Source organism: Cricetulus griseus, chromosome 5, assembly GCF_003668045.3.
Source record: "Cricetulus griseus strain 17A/GY chromosome 5, alternate assembly CriGri-PICRH-1.0, whole genome shotgun sequence".
NCBI lineage: Eukaryota > Metazoa > Chordata > Mammalia > Rodentia > Cricetidae > Cricetulus > Cricetulus griseus.
This window is the reverse complement of record NC_048598.1, coordinates 85,753,359-85,776,284: the sequence shown is the minus strand read 5'-3', so window position 1 is coordinate 85,776,284 and position 22,926 is coordinate 85,753,359. Positions and strand designations below refer to the sequence as shown.

General features: G+C 50.2%; 1 long non-coding RNA gene across 3 annotated transcripts in view; it reads left to right on the top strand.

Annotated features, from left to right (window-relative positions):
- The first annotated feature begins 1,563 nt into the window (after window positions 1–1,563).
- Window positions 1,564–22,926, top strand: part of LOC103160769 — a 139,408-nt gene continuing 118,045 nt past the window's right edge. Inside the window, exon 1 of one of the 3 annotated variants that reach the window (XR_003485781.2) lies at window positions 1,564–1,854. This is a non-coding gene — a long non-coding RNA (uncharacterized LOC103160769). The remainder of the gene's footprint in view (window positions 1,855–22,926) is intronic. The other 2 variants (XR_004770262.1, XR_003485783.2) reach the window with 2 other exon arrangements.

Genomic DNA, 22,926 nt, shown 5'->3' with positions numbered 1-22,926 from the left:
CACTCAGCTGTGACTATGGCGCCTTGTTTTGTCCCAACACTCAAGGTAAGGATTCTTCTCTTGACACTGACAAGGAAATGGATGGTTAGAGATAGGCGCTAACATGCCAAAAATTTCTAGGCCAGAGTATCAAGCCCGATTCAAACCTGCAACTCATGCCCAAGAAATCAGCTATTTTGGTTGAGTCCACTAGTTTTTTTCCCCTTCCATTTTTTAGGTGTCCCAAGGATTGGGACCTTGGGCACAGGAGGCCAGTGCACCCCTCTTTGTTGAGCTAATCCAGCTCCCCTAGATTAGCAATTTGGATTACCAATTCAGATGAGAACAGCCAGGTCTGGCCTCACCACTGAGGGGCTGCAGCCCAGCCCCCCACCCATCATCCCTCCCACATCATCCCCCATCCCCCCACATTTCAAAAGCTCTGGATGGAAACCCAAAGCCTCTTCAGAGATGTCCCAGGTGGGCAGGTTGCCCGCTGGACCCTGGCGCCTAGTTCGCTAGAGGACTGCCCAGCACAGCTTCCATGAGAAAAGGGGTTTAGGGGCTCTGGGCAGATCCTGCTGGGAGCCATCAGAGCTCTCACGCAGGGGTGCTGGGGAAGGAGCTGGGCCTGCTGGGACCTGGAGGAGCCCCCTCATTCAACCCCCACAGCTGAACATCCCTGGCCTGGGGTTCTGGGTGTTTTATTTAACACTAGTTCCCCTCACACCTTTAAAAAAAAATGAGTGTCATTAAGACTGGGGGTAGTGATGTTATCTGTAACCCCAGCACACTAGGAGGTGGTATTCTGAGGATTAGGAAGTAAAGACCATTGTGAACTACATGGGCTGCATGAGACCTTGTCTCCAAAGGAAAAAAAAAAAAAAAAAAGGTAACACATCGTTAGGGTCAAGGATGTAGCCCAGGGTGCAGGGCACAAGGCTTGATCTGAGAAATACACACATGCTTGCATGCACGCCACACATGTAAAAGAATTCCATGGCTGACACAGCCTTTCATAAAGACGAAGTTATTGATTCACTGATTGTCGTGACGACCTGGCTTGTCTCCCCACAACTGATTCCCTCTAAGATGCAGGATCATTCTTCCAACATTTTATGGACTGGGAGCCTGGGGTTTGCTCAGTCACCAACCCCGGCCCCCATCTTTGATTTAGTTAGAAAGTGGCTGTCCGAGGAAACCACCTTGCCTATGTATCTCTCTTCTCACGCATGTGCAGGGCTTGGTCCCTTGAGGGAACAAGTGACTGTCCCTCATGAAGTGGGTGCAGGCAGAGATAACTCAGCTGCTCTGGACCTGGCCCAGCTGTTGGGAGTCTAGGACTGCACCCAGCCTCCTCTAGGGCTGTCCATTAAGAACCCGGGCCTGAGAGACCTGCTGCTTGGAGGGAAACAATGAGTCAACCCTGGAAGGAGAGGGGGTGTGAGTCAGCCTGGGAAGGGAAGGGAAGGGGGAGTGGTCCTGGTGACCCAGCAGCCCAGCCTCCAGCTTTTCCCGAGCTGATTCTTCCCATCTCCCAATCTGTCCTGCCCTCACCCTCCCCCCAGCCCCCCAACCCCCAACCCCCCAACCCAGCCCTTTCCTTTTTCTGTTATTTGGCTGTGATAGGAAAAGTATTGAAAAATAGAAAGTGCCCTAGACAGGAAAACACTCTGAGCGCTGAAACCTGAAACCCAGTGGCCTGCGCCAACACCCCTGTTGGAGGTGGATGGCTAGCCAGGATTCATTCTGGGCCCCAGTCCCAGGCTCTGCTTAGGGTGGGGCCTGAAGCCCCTTTAGTGGAGATGAGGACTTGAGGAGGGCAGCGGGTGACTACTGGAGATCACATGGATGAGGGAAGACACATCACGGGAGGTTTGGAAGACTTCCTTTTTATATTCATTTGTGTGTTTATTTCTCTACTTATTACTTCTTTGTTTGCTTGTTGCTGGCGATGGAACCTAGGATCTCATGCATGGCAGGCAAGTGCCCTACCTCTGAAATACACCCCTGCACAGACTTCTTAAAAACATTCCCACTGCCAAGGCACCATGCGTTTCCATGTAGTCTCCATGGTCTCCATCAGAGCCACATGAGGATACTGGACAATTACCTAGCATAGTATTTACTAATGAGTCAATGTTGGTACTCCTAGTGAATCCTATTGTACCCTAGTGGGTATCACAAACCACCCCAATCCTCTACTGCCCCTTCCACCTATAGACTATTTCTTCCCAGTTACCCAGAAAGTCTTCTTTTAGTGACAGAAAGGACAGAAGGAATTGGCTGGACGTTACAGAACAAACGCATTCATAACAAGCTTACTGGGGTGCTGCTGAGCCCATCCAGAGATGGGGCGGTTGGGGAGGCCCAGGGTCTGGAGAGCCAGCTGTGTGAACAGATAACTGCTCTACAATAGAGCACCAACAAGCCTTATCTGCCCTGTGTGCAGGGAGGATGCTGAGGGGCCTGGCCTGACCTGAGGCTCACATGGTTTTCTAGACGTCTTAGCCAGGCCTGGGCTATCTGGGAGGTTGAGGCAGGGGGATTCAAAGCCAACCTGGGAAATTTAGTGAGAGACTGTCTCAAAAGAAGAAGTAACACCAGGCTCGGTGGGTGGTGCACACCTTTAATCCCAGCAGTCAAGAGGCAGAGACTGATGGATCTCTGTGAGCTAGAGGCCAGCTTGGTCTATAAGTTCCAGGCCAGGGCTACATAGGTGATATACAGCTTTCAGGATGGTTTGCCGGGTACATGCAAGGTGCCAGAGTCACAATAATCAGAAAAGAGAGAAGAGACAAGCTTCACCCCAGCCCCTGGCATCCATATTCCCAAAGAGTCTAGGATGTTATGGTGGAAGTTGCACCAAAGCTCCCCTCTCCCATCTCCCTCCAAACCCTGCTGCATCTCAGAAAGCCCACCAAATAATGGCCCCGCCCCCAGAGATACCCAAGACCACTCCCATAGGGTATTTAAACTGCTCCTCAGAGAACAGACTCGGTGGTTTTTCCAGTCTCCCTTTCCCATCACTCTTGGGGGCTGAAAGGCCACCTGGGAGTGTTGTATCCATTAAACATGGGCTTTTTCTAATTCGGTTTGATTTGGTCTGATTTGGATTGCTGCATTTTCGGAGAGGCTTATGGGAGTGTAGAAACTTTTTAGTTGAATGCCTACAGTGACTGTATTGGAACTGGGCCTTTGGGAATGTAGTGATGCACTAGGTATCTCTCCCAAGGCATCTACCCACCAACCACTGTGCTCATTCCAGATGCAGGACAGGGGGTGAGATCCAAGAAAGGAACAGTTCTACTCTTAATCCCCTGGGCCAAGGAGCCAAAATTTTATCCACTGAGCAATGGGAATCCTGCAAAAACTTTGGAGGCGGTCTGGCAAGTGCTTTGGTTCAGAGGTCGTGAAGGAGAATGAGAACTGATGACAATGGATTCCTGCAATGGGGATGCCAAGGAAGTGTCAAGGGTAGGGGGTGGGGTCTTGGAAGATACAGCCTAGTTCTTTCCTGGCCTGGTCTTTGGAGAGCAACCCCCTTGACCTCACCACCTGCTGCCAGTAAAGCTCAGGCAGTGACCATTATTCATTCAGCTGACATCAATCCAGTGACACTAAGTGCAGGACTGGGGTAAGAACAAGCCAGTCCCTGCCTGGGGTGTCAGAGGGAAGAGCAATTGTCCAACAATAGCAACATCACATAGGCAGCTCTCCCTGATCCAGCCGCCTAGGAGTTCCCCCTTTAGACTTCTCTCTCCATGCCACCAGTTCTCTCAGGCCCTGGGTGATGCTTGACATTTCCCAGAGGAACAGGTGCAAGCCCAAGTGCATCATAATTCAGGATTCACTTAGTGTTTTCTGAGACTAATTAACCTCAGTGGAGAAGAACTGTTCTCCCAGCTACTGACTCACTGTAAACCCAGACTACAGGCAAATTCATTAATTGAACTAAAGCTTTCGCTGCTGTGTGCACATGGCCATAAAGTACAGGCTGACCCAGTGGCCCTGTAGGGTGAAAACGCTGTCACTGTGGGTTTAGTAGTGGTGACACTGCTAGCCTTTAAGGCCTTAAGTCTGTGTCCAGAAGGGCAGATATCGTTTTGGCTGCCTGTTGCCTTGGACAACTAATTATCACAAGCTATCTGGGACTAAAAGATGCAAGTAGAAGAGATCTGGGTAAGGTAGTGTGTGTGTGTGTGGGGGGGTATCTTATATTAACAGGACACCCCTCCCCTCGCCTCCGTGGTTATTCTAGACTTTGTTGGCAGGATCACCAAGGCAACATATAGGCAAGTCCAGGACAGGTAAACTGGGAAGTGATCCTCTTTTTGACTTCATTAAGTGTTGGTAGTTCAGGCGTGAGAAGTGAGGTGGGGCTTGGCCACCCTGAGTGATAACTGGGGATTATTTGCAAAGCGGTTGGTTTCAGATCTTGGATTTGTATATTTCTGTTTCCTGCTGGCCCCTGTACTTACAAAGCGGCCTTCTGTGTGTCTGTGTCTTCTCTTGGACATAAGCTAAGACAGGACTCAGAATGCAGGGGACATTGCAGCCCTGGGGTTGAGTGTGGGTGCTGGATTAGTAGCCTCTGTCCCAGCGTGAGGTAGCACAGGTTGCCGCCGTCAGCAGGAGTCCTTCCTTTTATTTCTGGCAAAGACTGTGGGGAGGGGAGTTCCCCTTCTCTGTTTGTTTTGATTCTGTTGTTTTCTTAAAGACAGGAAGGAAAGCTCTCATCACTTTTTCGGTTCTGTGAACAATAAAGGCCGGCAGGAGGATGTTCCCTGCCAAGCCCACACCTTCTCCTCGCCCCTCCCCACATCAAGGCCCCCCCCACTACCAGGATCAGACCCCACTGATCAGAGGGGCTGGCTTCACCTTCGAATTGCTTTGACTTCTGAGTCTTATATGTAAAAACGGGAGTCCTCAGATTCCCTTTACAAGATTGTCAGGGGCAAAGATAAACGAATAAACGAACAAACAAATAATAAAAATTCGACATTGAAAAGACAAAAGATTGCACTGAGTGTGCAGTGGGTGTTGCGGAAGGATCCCCCTTTGCACCCTTCCCTCAGAAGCATAAAATGTTTGGCTCAGAGCACAGTAGGGTAAGCAAGATGCGGCTTCTCTCATCTTTCCGTACAAAGCTGGTTTCTTCCACTGCAGACTTGCAAACATTGGCCTGGCCATGTTCTGCTTCTAAAAAGCTTGAGAAACAGGGAATGGGTGGCAGATGAGTTCAGGGGCTGCTTGGTCCTGGAATTGTCCTTATTCTGTGGGGAGACCCACTGAGCTTGTCCCCGAACATTTCCTGGCTCCTTAGTCTCCATGCCTCTACCCAGTCCCACTAGAAAGAGGCCTCTCCATCCCTCCTCCCCACTTCTCTCCTGTATCCTCGTTTCTATTCTAAATTCTTGAGACAGGTCTTGCTACGTTTGCCTGTCTGGCCTTGAACTCTATATGTATATTAGCCTGGTCTTGAACATAAGCTGATTCTCCTGCCTCAGCTTTCTGAGTGCTAGGATACTCTGCGCCCCCATCCTCCCACGTCTGCTTCTCACCACCTAGCCCTGGCTGTTCCAGTCTGTCCAGTCTGGGCTCCTCCTACCTCAGCAGTGTGACATTACAGGCAGGTACCACCACAACGGGGCTGCTTCCTGTGACTGAGGGACTGCCCTGATCCGACAAACAAGGCGACTCAGGGGCTCTGATTGTTCCTACTGTATCCCATTTTTCTCTGAAACTCGAACCAAATACTACCTCGGTATCTTTCTCTGCAAAGTGATTCCTGAGTTCTGGAAATAAAAATCGTCTTTTACAGTGAACATGGTTTACAAGCCTGGTTCCCCCAGAAAGCAGTTAGACTTGGAATCCTGAGGGAGAGCCATGTGCAAATGACTAAGCACATTTAGAGTGTAGTCTCTTTCTTCCTCTTTCTTCCTTCCTTTCTTTCTTTCTTTCTTTCTTTCTTTCTTCCTCTTCTTTCTTCCTTATTTCCTTTCTTTTTGGGACAGTGTCTCATCTAGAGCCCAGGCTAGCATCAAACTCCCTATATGGTTGAGGCTGCCTCTACCTTCTGAATGCTGGGATTTCAGGCATTCACCACCAGGCCTGGTTTATGTGATACTAAGGGTCAAACCCAGAGCTTTATGTACACTAGGCAAGCGTTCTACTAGGTGAGCTACATTCCCAGCCCTAGAGTGCATATGCTATTCGGTAACCTCTATGGCCATTGAACATGTGGTACCCTGTGTGGGAGACATTTGCTTGTGGAAGATTCAGATACTCAAAAGGCTAAAGGCTCCGGGGGACCCAGGACCCTGAGGTATCAAAGATAGCCAGGTAGTTCTGGAATTGGATGAGCTTTTATCAGCCTTCCTGGAACACTGAACCAGCAGTCAGAGGCCCACATAGGAACACTCTATAAGGCGGAATAAGAATGAACAGTACAGTGGCTTTTCCCCAGCACTGTGCCACTTCCTCAGCCCCCTTCCCTGGGCCTGTAAGCTCATTCTGTCACCAACAAGCTCTACTATGTGCATGCCCTACTTCACTTTTCTGGGCCCCAGTAAATTTTTTTTGGGGGGGGGCGAGATAAGGAATTCATGAGACAGTCAGTACTTAGCAAATATGACATCTCAAAACAAATCAAAGGGCTGCAGATATAATTATTCAGCCTTCGGATGGAGCCTGGGGTTTGATTCACCGCCCTGAACAAAAGCAGGTGTGGTGGTGAGTGCCAGCACCCGTAATTCTAGCACTTGGGAGATGGAGGCAGTAAAGTCAGAAGTTCAAGGTCATCGTCAGCCATCATAGTGACTTCCGAAGCTGGAGAGGTGGCTCAGTGATTAAGAGCACTTGTTACTTTTACAGAGGGCCGGGGTTCGGTTCCCAGCTCCACATGGTGGGTACCAACCATCCGTACTCTGTTCCAGGAGATGCTCCAACTTCTTCTGACCACCATGGGCATTAGACATGCAGGCCGCACACACATGTCCATGTAGGCAGCACACTCATATCCATAAAATAAAAGAAGTAAATAGCTAAAGCTAAAAAACAAAAAATTAAAAAAAAAAAACTAAAACAAAATAGGGAGTTCCAGCACAACCTGGAATATGTGAGACCCTGTCTCAAAGTGAGCAAATAGACCAACCCAGGGTGACCCCGGCTTCACTTCTGGCTACTTGCTTTCCCCTTCAGAAATGATCTCCTGTGTCCTCTCTACCCTTCCTGTGTCCTCTCAGCACCTTCTGGGACGCCCCCTCCTGGCTGCCACGACCTGTCCTTGCACATAGTACATAGCTTGGCCCAGTAAGTGTCCCTCTCCATGTTGTCACCTGGCCCTCCTCTCCTTATGGTTTGCTGGCCAAGCCCAGCCCCCATCCCTAGCCCAGACTCCTCCACCCTGCCAGGACCACAAGACCGGTGCCCAACCACATAAAGGAAGGAGCTCGGAAAAGCCATAAACCCAAGGGCTGAGTGGGATGTTTGTCAGAGTAGGATAGATCTGCAGCCAGGGGCATGGAGGGAGCGTGCTGGGACTCGGAGGAAGAGGCATTTCTGGGGAGAAGGGATGAACCTGGAGGAGCTGGCTCAGGCTGGGAGGGAAGGAGGCTCATTAACACTTCGCCCCAGCCGTGCTTCCTCTGCACCTCAGCCAGGCACACACAGGCGCATTTGTCCACCCCTCACTGCCGCACTGTTAGCAGCAGCCGCAGGTGGGGGAGGGGTTGCCTGGGCACAAATGCCCTTTATAGATGGGCAGTGCAGGGGAAGATAGCTCTTCCCGAGCTAAGACCACCCCCAGAATTCAGAATTCAGACCCGACCCTGGGGTTGCCATCTTCCTGGAAATGTTGGCACCCAGGGATGCTTGGACCTGGGGAGTGGACCCCAGGTACCATGGATAAATTCCCAGAACGCAGCCATATTTGGGAGGTCATAGAGTCCTGGGGAGGGCTCCCTCCAGAGTCTGTGATAGGGGAGGATTCCCAGCTCGTTGCCAGCCCCTGGGACTGGGACAAAAGATGGCCATCTGAGGGCACTGACAGTGCGGGAGACCAGCATTGAAGAGGGAAATAAGACAGACCCAATTTCTACCCCACAGCCCCTCCACAGTCCCCCCACCCCCACCCCACTGCAGCCTCCAGGGACAAGGGGATGCTGTGCTCTGGTCCTTTGTTAGCCTGGGCTTTTATCATTATAGGGCCTCTTGTGTTCTTCCTCAGGCCAATGTGTGAGAGAAGTCACACACCCCACAGACAGGCCCTGCCAGGTCCCCACTGAACTTCCTTAAGTCCCTCAGCCTGCCATGGGTTTTTAAATTTTCCATTTCATCTGTAGACGGGTTCAAGCTTGGCTTGGCTGCCTGTCAGTACCTTCTGGAGATAACCCAAGGACTGCAGTCCTCAGCCAGGGAGTCTCTGATGGAATTGTTTCTTTGGGGGAGGGAAGGGTGGGTATGAAAATGATAGAAAGCTCATACTCGGGCCTAAGTTCCCTGTGGACCATGACTCCAAGTGGGTAGGATCTTTCTTCGGAGGTCATTGTCCTGCTTTTCCACTGGGGGACACTGAAGCAAGGATAATAAAGGTCCTGTTGAGTGGTGTTTGTGGCTCACATTCCTGGTGATCCCTCTCTCCAGCTGAACTCTGGTGAGGGGGGATGATGGGGATGGCAGGGAGGGGGTTGCAAGAACTTCAGGATATGAGATGAGCTCTCCTACCTGCTATAGAGCCCTGGGAAAAATGACACAGTCTCTAACCACAGGCACCAACTGACACTCTGGCCCTGCCAAGGGAAATGGGCTGGAGGGCACAATAGTGGGCTCAATCCAAGAACAGCTTGCTTGCATCCTCTATTACCAAAGGCCAAGGCAGGCTGTCCAGCTGCAGACCCCCATCCCTGCTTCTCCAACCCCTTCCCTTCCCAGGGACACTTTGCCACAGACGATAACCTCCACCATACAGGGCCAGGACTTTCTCCCGTGCGTGCTTGCATGATGTTCATGATGACACTCCCAGGATCCACGTACACTTGCCAGCCACTCAGTTCCCTTCAGGAGTAGAACACTTGACAAATATGCACCAATGTCAGTTCCAAAAATGCCCCCAGAAGCTCCGCCTCAACTGCAATGTCCCAGACAGAGATGTCTCAGATCCCTACAGACCTCAGCAAGCTCACAGGTTCAGACACCTGCTGTGTCCCAGACTACCTACCCATAAATGCAGACCTACTTCCAGGGCCCCTGCTAAACTCCTCAGTATCCCCAGCCTGGATTGGGGCATTTATGCCGCTGGCCACTTATATATAGTTATGGATTTTAAAAGATGGGATGTGGGGGTTGAGAGACTGGGATTGTAGGGGTGTCTGCAAGCCAAGCAGAGAGGAAGAGAAGGAAGGAAGAACACTATGACTCACTTTCAGATTAACAATGTCACAGTTCAGTTCCATGGAGCAGGAGGAAGGGCCCATTTGTCAATACCGGGGCCTGCTGGGGGTGGGGTGGAGTGGTTGTGGTGGTGGTGGCAGTGGGGAACTGCCCTCTGGCATGTTGGCTAGGGAGCTAGAGACAGTGTTTGTATGCACTTCGGTGGTGGTGATGCTCTGAGCTCAGCATTCTAAACCCCCAGGGTTTGCCTTACATCCTGCACGACTATCTGGGTACCATAACTATCCCGCCCATGGCTGACCAGACATGGCTCCTTGGCACTTCTGTTTATCTTTGCCACTCACAGCTCAGCCACCATTCCTTTCTGTAGCTACCCACCTGCTTCACTGTCACTGGTCCAGGTCTTTGTTCTAGGGTACAGTACATCTGCCCCCAACTCTGCAGCATGCAGACTCCGGCTCCTTCCTGCCTCACTTGGGCCCTTACTCCTCGTTCTCCAAACCCACGCTTTCTCCTGTTTTCTCAGTAGTGAGCCGGTTAACCTGTGAGCTCCTAAAGGGTTTTTTTTGTTTGTTTGTTTGGTTTTGGGGAGTGTTTTGTTTTGTTTTGTTTGCCTCTAAGACTTCCAATTCTGAAAGCCAGCACATGCGCAGAAAGTCCTGAGAGAGAGCAGGAAAGGGAGCAGGACTAGGAAGGCCAGACAAGCTCTTCTTGAGCTCTACTGTCTAGGCAGATGTTCTTCAGCAGCCCACTCTCCTGGCCACATCTGCCCCCAGTCTATACCTCCCATGGGCCAAGACAGTAAAGATTGCTCACCAGGCCACACCCCAACCCAGGGCCAGGGGAAGCCCAGCTACTGGCTTAGCTCCCAGGGTAGGGCTCTGTCTATGAAGTACCTTGAGGTCAAGCCTAGACTAGCTTCCCTCACAAGCTCACCCATGCCTACAGCAGCCTTATGACTTTGGGCTTTCATTAACCTCTTTAAACCTGAGGGAAACTGAGGCATGGAGAGAAAATGGGTAAATAGAAGACCGCCAATCAATGTTCCTTCTTCTCACTGGCCCTCAATCCCAATCCTCTGCAGTGCCTATCCTCACAGTATGCTAAGTCTCCCTGGTCTCTCTCCAACTTCCTGTCTGAACCTCTGCCTGTTTCTTTGTTTCTCCATCACCCCCTCACCCTTTGCTCAATGGCATCCAAGGTCTTTTCCTTCCCCACTCTGAGAAGCCAAATGAAGAATGTCCATGGCTAAGGCCATTCCTAAGTACTGGAATTCCCAGGGAGCTGGGCTAAGCACACTCTTACATAGTGGAGGGCCTATTCTTTTCTCTACCTTTGTGTGTTTGTCTCTGTGTGCAGTGTAAGTGTGTCTGTATGAGTGTGTGAATGTCTGTGTGAGTGTGTATGTGTGTGTGTGAGTGTATGTATGTGTTTGTCTCTGTGTGCAGTGTGTGTGTGTGTGTATATGTGTGTGTGTATGTGTCTGTGTGTGAGAGTGTGTGGGTATGTCTGTATATGTGTGTGTGTGTGTCTGTATATGTATGTGTGTGTGTAATGCCATGTTTGGAGGCCAGAAGACAACTTTGGAGTTCACTCTCTGTACCTTTACTTGGGTTCCCAGTGTGAAACTCAGGTAACACATTGACCCATGCTTGACTTACAGCAGACAAGGACCTTGAACTTTAGCTCTTCCTGCCTCTACCTCCCCAGCACTGGGATTACAGGTGAGCACCAACCTCCATGGCTTATTCAGTGCTTCGAAGGAACCCAGGGCTTTATATTACATAAGCACTCGATCAACCCAGTTACATTCCCAGCCCCATGGAAGGCTTTTTTTTAGACTTGGAATCCTAGACTAGACAGAGATGTGTCCTTGGTGACAACAGGGCTGAGCTCTCAAGTAGCACTCCTAATCTGTGTGTACCTCTCTCTGGTGTACTCCACCCCATACCCTACCTCCTAGACGTAGCCATTGACTCCCTTCAGAGCCTGCAAAATCCCATTACAGATGATGAAGATGGAAAAAGCAGGTAATGTATATGGGACATACACACAGCATACCCTCCTTGTGATATACACGCAAATGTGCAATCCCAGCCCATAAGAGAGCATGTAATTATCTAGCAATAAGTCATATTCCAACCCCAAGCCAGCAATTCCTGATTTTTGCCCTCCCCCCATTTTTCTCTTCTTCCTAAAGCCTGTAATGTCTCAGTGTAGGATGCAAAATCTGACTGTAATCTTTGTGCCTCATAGGGTCAAGGCTGGACTCCTCCACACGTTCAGGTTTCCTGGAAAAGGACTGGCCCAGACTGGTGTGTGGGCCTGTGGGAAGCATTTCTAGATACAGGAGATGGGTGTCCTTTGAAAGTGTAGAGTCAACCCTTTGTCACAAAGAAGGCTTTGAGGTCCCAGTGGGAGTAGCTAGCTCTTCATGTGACTGGAGATGATGGTCTCGATGCTGACAATTATATTTGACTATAGTCTTTGAGTTGAGCATGGTCACATGGCTTGAGCTGGTGAATTTGAGTTGAATGGATGCTTGCCACTTTCAGGAAGTAGCAGCCATAAGTCTAAGGACTCAGGCATTATGCTGGCCTGCCCCGTCACCTGGCATAATGCACTCAGGCAGTACCCTGGTCAGCCCAGGGTTTCATGACTTCTGGTTTGCAAGCAGGTGCAAAGGACCCCTTTAAAAGACAGACCCCGCCCACTTACGATTTCCTTCCTACTCGCTTCCTCATGGTTCCCCTGGGGCAGACAGTACTTTTCCTGTCTTCCTCCTGTCCTCTGTCCTCTCTCTGTCTCTCTGTCTCTCTGTCTCTTTTCTCTTTCTTTCCTCCCTCCCCTTTCTAATAAACTTCTCACTAAGCTCTGTCTGCCCGGTGTGTTTGTACCCCACCTTGGTCACCCTCAACTGCCCTGGAACCCGCCAAGGTCCACCTTAAGCTTTCTCATAACAGTGAGCACTGAGGCCCGGGCTTTCCTCTGGCCTTGCTGCCACGGCAGTCATGAGCAGAAATGCCGCCATGTCTCTTCCTCAGTCTTTGTCTCCTCATGAGGACAGTAGGGTTCAGAGTCTGCCAGGAATTTGCAATACTCTGTTGTTCGTTTGTTTGTTTGGAGATAGGGTTTCTCTGTGTAGCCCTGGCTGTCCTGGAGCTGGCTCTGTACACCTGACTGCCTCTGCCTCCTGAATGCAGGGATTAAAGGCCTGAGCCATCACTACCTGTTGATCCACTCTGTTTTGTCTTGTCTTGCTATGTATCCCCTGGCTAGCCTAGAACTTGTTCTGTAGCATAGACTGGGCTCATGCAGATTTTCTTGCCACAGCCTCCCAAGTGCTAGGATACAGGTATGCACCACTGCAGTGGCTTGTTTGCTATTTTAAACCTCTAGATTATTTTTTTAACATTTTGCAGAGCTGAGGATGGAACCCATGGTCTTATGTATGCTAAGCAAGTGCTCTACCATTGAGCTGCATTCCAACTCTGAGATGTTTTTAGCTATAGTGTAAACTGCTTCCTCCTTCTGTCTGCCACTGCTACCTCATGGGGTGATAGGAGTTTGATAACCCCTGCACCCCTGCACGGGCAGGCGTGGGGGGGGCGGGGGTTAGCTGAGTGCCTTCATGTGCTGCTTCCTCCCCACTCTGTCTTCTGATGCCACGTCATTTGTTATGTCACCTTTTAAGCCAAACCACAAAATTTTACCCGGACCTGCCTAGCGTGTGGAATGGGGGTACACAGGTGATGGGGGTGACAGATACACGAGACATGCGCAAGCAACTGATGTGATAAGTGCTTATTGCCCCGTGGGAGTCCAGGCCTAGGCAAGCCCAGAGGCGGAAGCAGTAAGAATATTGGTACTGAGAGTGGTTATGAGGGGTTGGACTGAGCCTTCAAACACAGCGAAGACCGAAGACCGAAGACCGTGGAGCATCTTAATAGCTAGGAAAGCCACCACTTACCCAGCATCTGCTGTGTGCTGGATGGTGGGGCAAGTACGTAGGCACTTCTCCCTTCTGATAGGAGGGGCCCGGTAGCTGTAGATGAGAAACCAAGGGCACTGAGGTGGCAGAACCCACCCAGCATTGGGCAGCTGATAAACACAGAGTGTATACTTAGATCCACAAGGTAAACAACCCCAACTGACCTTCTGTCCCATGTCTGTCCACCCCCTCACCCCCCCCCCACACACACTGCCCAGGGGCTGCTTTACAAAGCTTGGGAAATGCTAATCTAAGACTGCGATCCACACTGTTCTCTGTGGCCAGAGAGAAGTTTCTGAAACCAAGCTTCTGCTCATGAACCCTCTGTGGCTCCCAGCTACATTCTAGACAAGGCCTGGCACTATCAGGCAGGCACCTTTAGCCTGGGCTGAAAGTGTCCGGCCACACTCGTCCCCAACGCTGTACTTGTGCCAAGCATCCTCTGCCATTTTGTGCCTGTTGGGTTTGCTTCAGTTGTTTCTTCTGTGGACTCTACGTTTCCTGACACACTATCTGCCAATCTTCCCTTCTAAGTTCAGCCCAGAGGTCACTGTTGTGCCTGAGACTTGGGAAGAATGTTGAGTCGACCTGGGTGCCCACACTGACTGTTAGGTGACAACACAGACTTTTGATCTCAGGACATAAGCTTTACAAGTACAAGTAAACATGGTTAGGTGCATGCTAAGAGTTGTTTTTCAATGATAGTGGTACATAGATGAGTCTAGAGACCATGCCATTGTTGGGGTTGGCTGTTTGGAAGCTGTGTGGTTGGGGGGAGAGTCACTTGACCTCTCTGATCTTCAAAATTATGTTGGTGCCTACAGCACAAATTAGCGGGCACTCAAGGAGACAAACCATGTGAAGGAAACCACACTTGCTATTTCTGCCCAAGCTCCAAGGTGGGGAGGGCCCTGCTGGGTGTGTCTGGGCTTCTGGAGAGTCCTTACAGAAGGAGCAGGTGGTGGAGGACAGGTGTATGTAGATAGGCTGTGTGGTTCAGTGGCCTATGTGGAGACAATCCTGGTGTTTGATAAAAGGCTTGGGTCTCCTCTCTGGCCAGGTAAATATTGTAAGAAAAGGCTGTCTCCAGGGAACCACTCCCCCCCTTGAGGGCCAAAGTCCTCAGGGAACACTCTGGAGGCTCCTTTTATGTGACTGTAAAGTAATCCAGGGCCCGGAAGGGTTGAGGTTGGGTGGCTGTGACGGGCAGGGAGGCATTCGTGTGGTCAATGATTACCTTTTATGCTTGGCCATAAAGGCAACCGCCTGGCCTACGGACAGTGTCACTCTATACCATGCATGTCTCAGGAGAGTGTTGTGGGCACGGGTACACGTATATTCATGTACACACACACAGACACACACACACACACACACACACACACACACACACAGTCCTATCAGTTAGGATCCTGCCTCTGCTGAGGTCTCTAGGACATCCTTGCAAGCCACCCCTGTCTCCCCAAGTGGTCTCTGGACCAGAGGCCAAGTGGTCCCAAAGAACTCTTTTGAAACACAAAAGAGTTCTGCCCTGGGTCCAGGTTCTGTCCTAGCTAGACGACTTGGCTCAAGGGCCAATTCTCAGAGGAATAAGGGTCTCACCATAGTTCAAAAGTCCGTGCAACCTTTGGGTGGTATAGCTGTGATCTGGTGTGTGGGGACTTGCTATAGTATCCAACCTGGGGACCACGGCTGAGCAAGGAGGACTCAGGTATTCTCTGTGCTAACAAACTCAGAAGTTACTCCTACAAGGGACCAAGTTGGAATCTGAGGGGACAGTACCTCATTCAGGGTCACCTCCTTCCTACCTCACCTGTCTCCAGCATAGACACCTGTCCCTAGGAGAGTAGTGACCATGGTGGTGGTGGGATCAGGGCTGGAGCAAAGATGGTCAGATTAATGTTTTCCCTCTCCATGGATAAAACCTAGAACCTTTGTCCCAGTGAGAGAGACTGCGGAGCAAACACTGAGGGATGGTTTGTAAGTCTCTGTTAGGTCCCTGGCTGAGGGCACAGTTGTGGGATGCTAAGAGTGAGTCCCAGCCAGTTCAGCCTAGGCCCTGCTGTTCTCCAGTGGCCAGAGAAGAGGAAGTGTTGTGGTACTCTCAGGGAGGGATTGCAGGCAGTGCATCCAGCAGAGGCCTCTGGGAGGGAGCTGCATCTGGGGAGAGAGAGATTCATTCACAGCAGTCATAAACCCTCTGTAGAATTGGAGTTGCTTTGAGCCCTGGCCAGTGCCTCCAATCAACCTTTGGTTCTGATAAAGATAAGAGTCCCAAGGTGATAAGACATGAACCAGAATCTGTCACCAGAAGCTAATCAGGGCACTGGGTGCTGAACCTGGCCACACCCGTTACACCTGACCAGATTTCTCAGGGGAGTGGGAGGACCGGGCTCCCAGCCTGGGCCTCACTCAGCCTTACTGTCTTTTTGCCACCTCTTTCTTTCCATCCCTCATTCCACTCCCCTTCTCACTGCCGGCATAACACCATGGAATGAAACATATCCCAGCTTGTGACATCTGATCCCGTTGACACAATGGGTGGAACAATGTGTGTGTAGGACCCAAGGCAGGAGCCAGAAGGCCCTGTACTAGCATCTCTCTGTACGACCTTGAGCTGGACACATCTCCCTGACCCTCAGTCCCTCACCCTGGACATTAGTGTGGCCATGGGGCAGATATTGAGTCATCTGCCGGATTCTGATGGGGTCTAAAGTCCACTCTTTATGCTGTGAAACACTACAATCAGTGACATACAGAACCTATTACGGGGGCCACTTGGGAACATAAGGGTGGGTGTGTGACACTCACTTGACAGAACCCCCAACCCATCTCTCTTGGGAAGAGGGGAGCCAGGAGGAGGAGGCTCCATTGTCCCCAGGGCTCCCAGAATGCTCCCTTGTCTGTTGCCTGCTCTCAGCCCATTTTTTTAACTCCATGCCTATTAAATCATGAGCTGCTAGAGATCATCCCAGTTTTCTCTTCTCCTCTTCCCCTTGTGTGGGCCTCCTCTGCCGTGCTCCCACACACACTTACACACACACACACACACACACACACACACACACACACACACCCAAAAGCTTGCAGGTGACTGGGTGCTGAGCCAGGCTGAACTCACTTTGAGCTGGGGAGGTGACTGGATGGGGTTATTGCTGAGTCTAGCTCCTCCCAGACTGAGCCCAATATGGGTTCCCCTTCATAATTTGCAGGGTCCAGACCCAGAGCAAGGCAAGAAAGAGCATGGCCATGAGGCCTGGCTGTGAATGGGTAATGAGCCAGACAGGAGAGGGCTGGGGATAGGTATGTGGGAGAGAGGCAGTAAAGAAAGGGCCTTCCTTTCTTTCCACAGCCTACTTCTCTGAACAGCAGTATTACCTGTGGGTCCAGCTTGCTAGCTCAGTGTTGGGTCCAAGGTAGCTGGTGACTCAGGCCAGGCTCAACCCCAGCTCTCACAAGTTTGTGTCACAGAAAGAAAGGCAAAAGTCAGTCTCTGAGGATGGAGGACACAGAAGTACCTTAGAGGACAGTGGCTGGAAGAGACAAGGTTCCCCCTGCCTGGAGTGTGTGTGTTGGGGTGGTGGGGGGAGTGTTAGAAAGGGGAAGTCCTTGAAAAGGAATGCCCAAAGTGACCCCGGGAGAGTAGCAGATGGCAGATCAGTGCCACTCAGCTTTGGTTTCCATCTAAACAATGGATGTAATCAGTGTGATTTCTCCACAGGCCTTGTGAGAAGCAGATGAAGTGGTGTGTGTAAAGCTCAGGGCACAGGGCCCGACTGGTGACAAGTGATAGGTGCCGATGTGTGGACAGCTGATGTTGTTATGGTGGTGGGGAGTGGGCATGGGATGTCTGGGCAAAGCAAACAGTATGGGGGGGGGAAAACGAGGAAACTCAAAGGCAGATGCGTCGGCCACCCTGGAAATAGTGTAGAGCTGCTGCACCGTGGAGCCGCTATGCACTGCGGTGGGAGTAGACTGCTCAAGGTGTACGGATTGTCACTGCAGTGGACACTGATGCCATGTGCATCGTGGTGGTGGGGCAGAGTCAGGCTCCCCAGGGCAGAGCGACTCTGAGACTGACTACAGAGCTGAGGGAAGGGCCAAGACTGTAAGAGACTTGGCTAGCCTTTCTTTAGTATATTATTATTATTATTGTTGTTGTTGCTATATGTGTTATTTGTTTGCACATGTGTGTGGACACATATGTGCCAGGACAAGCACACGGAAATCAGTGGATAACTTTTGTGAGTCACTTGTGTTCTTCTACCATGCGTGTCTCCGAGATTGCATGTCAGGCTTGGTGGCGTGGCGGACACCCTTACCCCTGAAGCCATCTTACCAGTCTAGATGTTCTTTCTACGGGGCTTGGGTAGGTGGGAGGGAACTTTGAGGGGTGAAGAGGAGACTGGGAGTGTGTGTTGGAGGGAGAGACGGGAGACCACTGAATGGTCAGCATGTGGGCAGAATTACTGTCTGTTCAGGGAGAGGGACCCCAGCTCTATCTCTTGACCATTGGACCTCAAGCATGGAAGAGCATGATTCTCTGTGTGTGACCCAGAAGGCTGTATCCCACACACCCTGTTCTCACCAAGCCCCATTCTCCTTCCTGGCTGCCCCAGTCCCATGGCTGGACATTTCATATCGTCAGAACACAGCTTGTGAGAGTGTGTGTGGGTACACACGGCCCAGTGTGGGTGTGGAGGTCAGAGGACAACTAGAAGGAGTCAGTTCTCTCCTTCCGGCTTATGGGTTTCATGGATCAAACTCAGGTCCTCAGGCTTGGCAGCAAGCCTCCTTATCTGTTAAACCCTCTTACCAGCCTGTACATGATGCTTCTAGTTGGTATTGTTCAAGGCCAGGTCAGTCCCCTGTCCTCAGACCTAGATTGCTCCTTCCTCCCAGAGCTCACCAGAACTTGGGCACAGCAGCAGTTGCTAGGCCTCTGAGTTAAGCAGAGTGAAGGGAGGGGCTGTCAGGGCCTCACTAAGGATGAGCCCTGAAATTTTCCTGATCCATCTTGGAGTCACAAGCCCTGAAGAGGAAGATCTATGAGGAGTTCATATGGCATCCCTTGGCCAACAATTCAGGCAGTTCTGGGGCTTGCTGGCCAGCCAGCCCTGCCAAAGCTGCAAGCCCCAGGGTCAGTGAGACCTGCCTCAAAAAATAAAGTGGAGATCTGTCTTTGGGGTTCCCATTGCTGTGAGGAAACACCATAGCCAAAGCAAGTTGGGGAGGAAAGGGTTTATTTGGCTTTCACTTCCATATCACTGTTCATCATAAAGGAAGTCAGGACAGGAACTCAAGCAGGGCAGGAACCTGGAGGCAGGAGCTAATGCAGAGGCCATGGAGGAGTGCTGTTTACTGGCTTGCTCATAGTTTGTTTGACCTGCTTTCTTATAGAACCCAGGACCACCAGTCCAGGGATGGTCCCGCCCACCCATAGGCCACCTCCCCCATCAATCACTATTTAAGAAAAAGCCCTACAGACTTGCCTACAGCTGATCTTATGGAGGCATTTTCTCAGTTGAGGCTCTCTCCTTTCAGATGACTCCAGCTTGTGTCAGGTTGACATAGGCAGGACAAGATCCATAGAAGCAAACACCCAATGTTGGTTTCTGACCTTCACATGGATACGCATAAGTGAGCATACTCACACATATACCCCATACTACACACATATATCACACATACACATACTACACATCACACACACACACACTCTCCACCCTAACACAATACATATATAAACATCATACACACACACATACTACATACACATCAATACAAGAGATACATATACATATACACACATCACACACACATATACTACACACCACATACACCCTACCCCAATACCCCACATACATCACACACATGTTGACTATACCAGACCACACACTTGCTATATATACACATATGACACACATAGACCATATAACACACACTTGACACAGATACTACACATAAATATAAAACAACACATGTATGCACACACTAGACACATATGCAACACATGTACACACCACACACAAACTAGGGCATGATGAATGCCAAGGGTTACACATGCCTGTAACCCTTGCACTCAGGAGGCTAAGGCAGGTTACAGAATGAGTATCAGGCTAAACTGGGCTACACAGTGAGGCTTTGTCTCAGAAGGAGGAGGAGGAAGGGGAAAGGAGGAGGAGGAGGGAAAAAAGGTGGTATAGTGTAAGAGTTGAAAGTGGAAATGCAGCCTGGAGCAGGTAGCCTGGGCTTGAAACTTGACTATCCATTGAGTGACTTAGTTCATTTGTCTCTGGGTCTCAGTTTCCAGAACTATAAAATGGGCACAGGAACACTATTTCTCTCATAGGATCATCACAATAATCAGACAGAAACAAATTGTTTAGGAAAGCGCTTTTTTTTTTAAAGATTTTTTTATTTATTATGTATACAATGTTCTGCCTGCATGTATGCCTGCAGGCTGGAAGAGGGCACCAGATCTCATTATAGATGGTTGTGAGCCACCATGTGGTTGCTGGGAATTGAACTCAGGACCTCTTAACCTCTGAGCCATCTCTCCAGCCCCCACCTTTTTTTTAATACCGAGTAAGTACTATACAGGTGTGTTGGTCCTTGTTTAACAAATGAAATTACCTGTCACCTGGTTATTCCCAGGCCCAGGCTGGTACACAGCTCTGGCAGAGGGCGTGGTAGGGTGACCACTGTCAGCATATCCAAAGTTCCCTGCTGAGCTAGCAGAGGGCCTAACCTGGCACTTCTTAGCCCCCAAGTCAAGAAAAGTAATTGTGCTTCCCCAAGGTGTGGTGGGTGGGAGAGCAGGAGAGCAGGAGCCCCCAGCATTGGCTGCAGTCCCCACTCACACTCCCCAGCCTTCCTCATTGCTGTCAGGTGTGAGCCATGCCTCATTGCTAGAGCTAGCACAGGTTTGTGGGGACTTCCTGCTCTGATTAGAATCCGAGACTTGGGTCCAGGCCAACTTCTCAGGCTGACTCTTAGCTGGCCTATGGCTCTAATGTTTTCACTAACGTTTCTGGAGGCCCAGTTGTGTGTCACACAGATAAACCTGAGGTGCGTTACCACTTCCTGTCTTAGTCATTGTTCTCTTGCTTGACAAATGCATGAAAAACACAGAACAACAACAAAAGGGTGTCAGAGAGGAAGGACTTATTTCAGCTCATGGTCTCGGATAGTTCAGTCCATCACGGTGGGGAGTACTTGGCAGAACAGAGATGTTCACAAGTAGGGAGGGCTGAAGAAGTAGCACTGTGAGTAATGCATTTGCTATGCAATTCTGACACTGCGCTCTGGTCCTCAGAACCCACGAAGAGCCGGGTGGAGCAGTGCAGGGGCCTGTAATCCCAGAGGGCCTCTATGGGGAGAAGGCAAATGGAGAAGGTAGAGTTGCTGAAAGTCTGAGGACCAGCTAGCCTGGTTTACACAGTGGGAAGGTGAGGGCGAATACCTGGGACTATCCTCTGACTTCTACACACAAGCTATGGCATGCAAGTGCCTGAACACACACATACACACAAATGCACATATACCCACCTATATCTCGCACGAACACCAAACATGCTGTGCCAGTTAGCTTTGTTTTGTTTTGCTTTGCTAACTTGACACAAGCTAGAGTCATCACGGAAGAGGGAACTCAATTGAGGAAATGACTCCATCAGACTGGCCTGAGGGGAATTTTCTTGATTAATGATTGATGCAGGAGGGCCCAGCCCATTTGGGCTGTGCTAACCCCTATGCAGGTGGTCCTGGGTTTTGTATAAAAAAGCAGGCCGAGGGAGCCATGGAGAATAAGCCAGTAAGCAGCATCCATCCATGGTCTTTGCTATAGATCCTGCCTCCAGGTTCCTGTCCTGCTTGAGTTCCTGCCTTGACTTCCCTTAATGATGTACTATGAGTGGGATGTTTAAGTTGCCTTTGGCCAGACAATGGCCGCCTACTGGCTAGCTCCCCTTCATCACTGGCCTCCTCAGGTACATCACTCTCAAGTCTTCCAATGCAAGATAGGATCAGGGCCTGACCTGTTGATTGGTTCCCTGGTCATGGCACACCTTCCTCATTCCTGATGCTCAGTCCCCCGCCCTCCCCTCAGTGGGTTGCATGAGGCCCCAGCACAGATATGGCTTCTTTGCCAGCCCTGAAATTAAAAACAACAACAAACAAACAAAACAAAACCAAATTCTGATCCACCAACTTCAGCTATGCCTCCATTCCCTTTCGAGTGGGTTCTGTGGTCTTTCACATTTGCAGCTCCTCTCTTCCAAGGTGTCTTCCTGGCCACTCACCCATGGGCCATGAGCTTAGGCATCCCTAGGTCCCCACTTGTTACCGTCATGTTGCAGACTATAGGAAAGCTGGTGGGGGTTACCTGTGACTTAGACACGATGTGATAAGTCCCTGACCTCTCATTTCCAGCATGATGTTTCTGGCCAGGGAGGTTTTCCTGTCAAAAATGGGGGTCCTCTCTTACCTCTCACAAGGCTCAAAGCTGCTGCTCCCCACAATTCTCCTGCTTCCTGGGTATTATTCCTCCCCAACCTAAGCTGTTTTCATCCTGGGTGACAGGGGCAGCCCAGATCTGCCCCTAGCTAGGGCTTTGTAGAGTTCCAAGCACTGTGTGGACAGGTAAAACACAGATGGTGTGCCAGGGTTTGTGGCATTCAGATTCTAATGACATATTTTCCCTTAAGCTGCTTTTGTGCTTGCAGCATGAACACAAGTGTTGATACTCATGGCATCACAAGGCAGCACCGAGTGAAATGCAGCAGGAGCAGGGACCCATGAGCAGCAGTCTTTGTTATTGTAAAAGACGTTTTTATCTGTGCATAGGCATGATTGTCTGTGTGTGGGTATGTGCACATGAGTGCAGGTATCCACGGAGGCCGGAAGGTGGTGTCAGATCCCCTGGAACTTAATTTATAGGAGGTTTGTGAGCCACCTAGTGTGGGTGCTAAGAAGCAAACTCCTCAGTAAGCGCAGTAGATGCTCTCAACTGCCAAGCTGTCTCTTTAGAGTGTTTCTCTTTCTTTCTTTTTTTTGAGACAGGATCTCATGTGGCCTAGAGCTGGCCCAGAAGTCAATGTAACTGAAGGTGACCTTGACATGGGATCTACCTGCCTTCACCTCTCAAGTTCCAGGGTTTTAACTGTGTGACAACATGTTCCTCTGTTTCAGGAGCCACTCTATGGGGAAAGAGGACACATTTGGGATCCAGGCATACTTTTTTTGCTTTTGTTTTTTAATGAACACACTTTTGGAGAGCTGACATTTTGCCAACTGCAGCATACACTTTCAGGAACATATGAGATAATTATTGAAAATTATATCTATTTGGTGTGTGTGTGTGTGTGTGTGTGTGTGTGTGTGTGTGTGTGTGTGTGTGTGTGTATACACTTGAGCTCGAGAGCTGTTGCCACAGTGGCATGCAGGGGTCAGAGGACAACTTTTAGGAGCTGGTTCCCCACATGGGTCCTGATGATGGATCTCAGGTTACCAGAGTATTAGAGTAAGCACCTTTAACCATTGAATCCTCTTGCTAGCCTCTATGA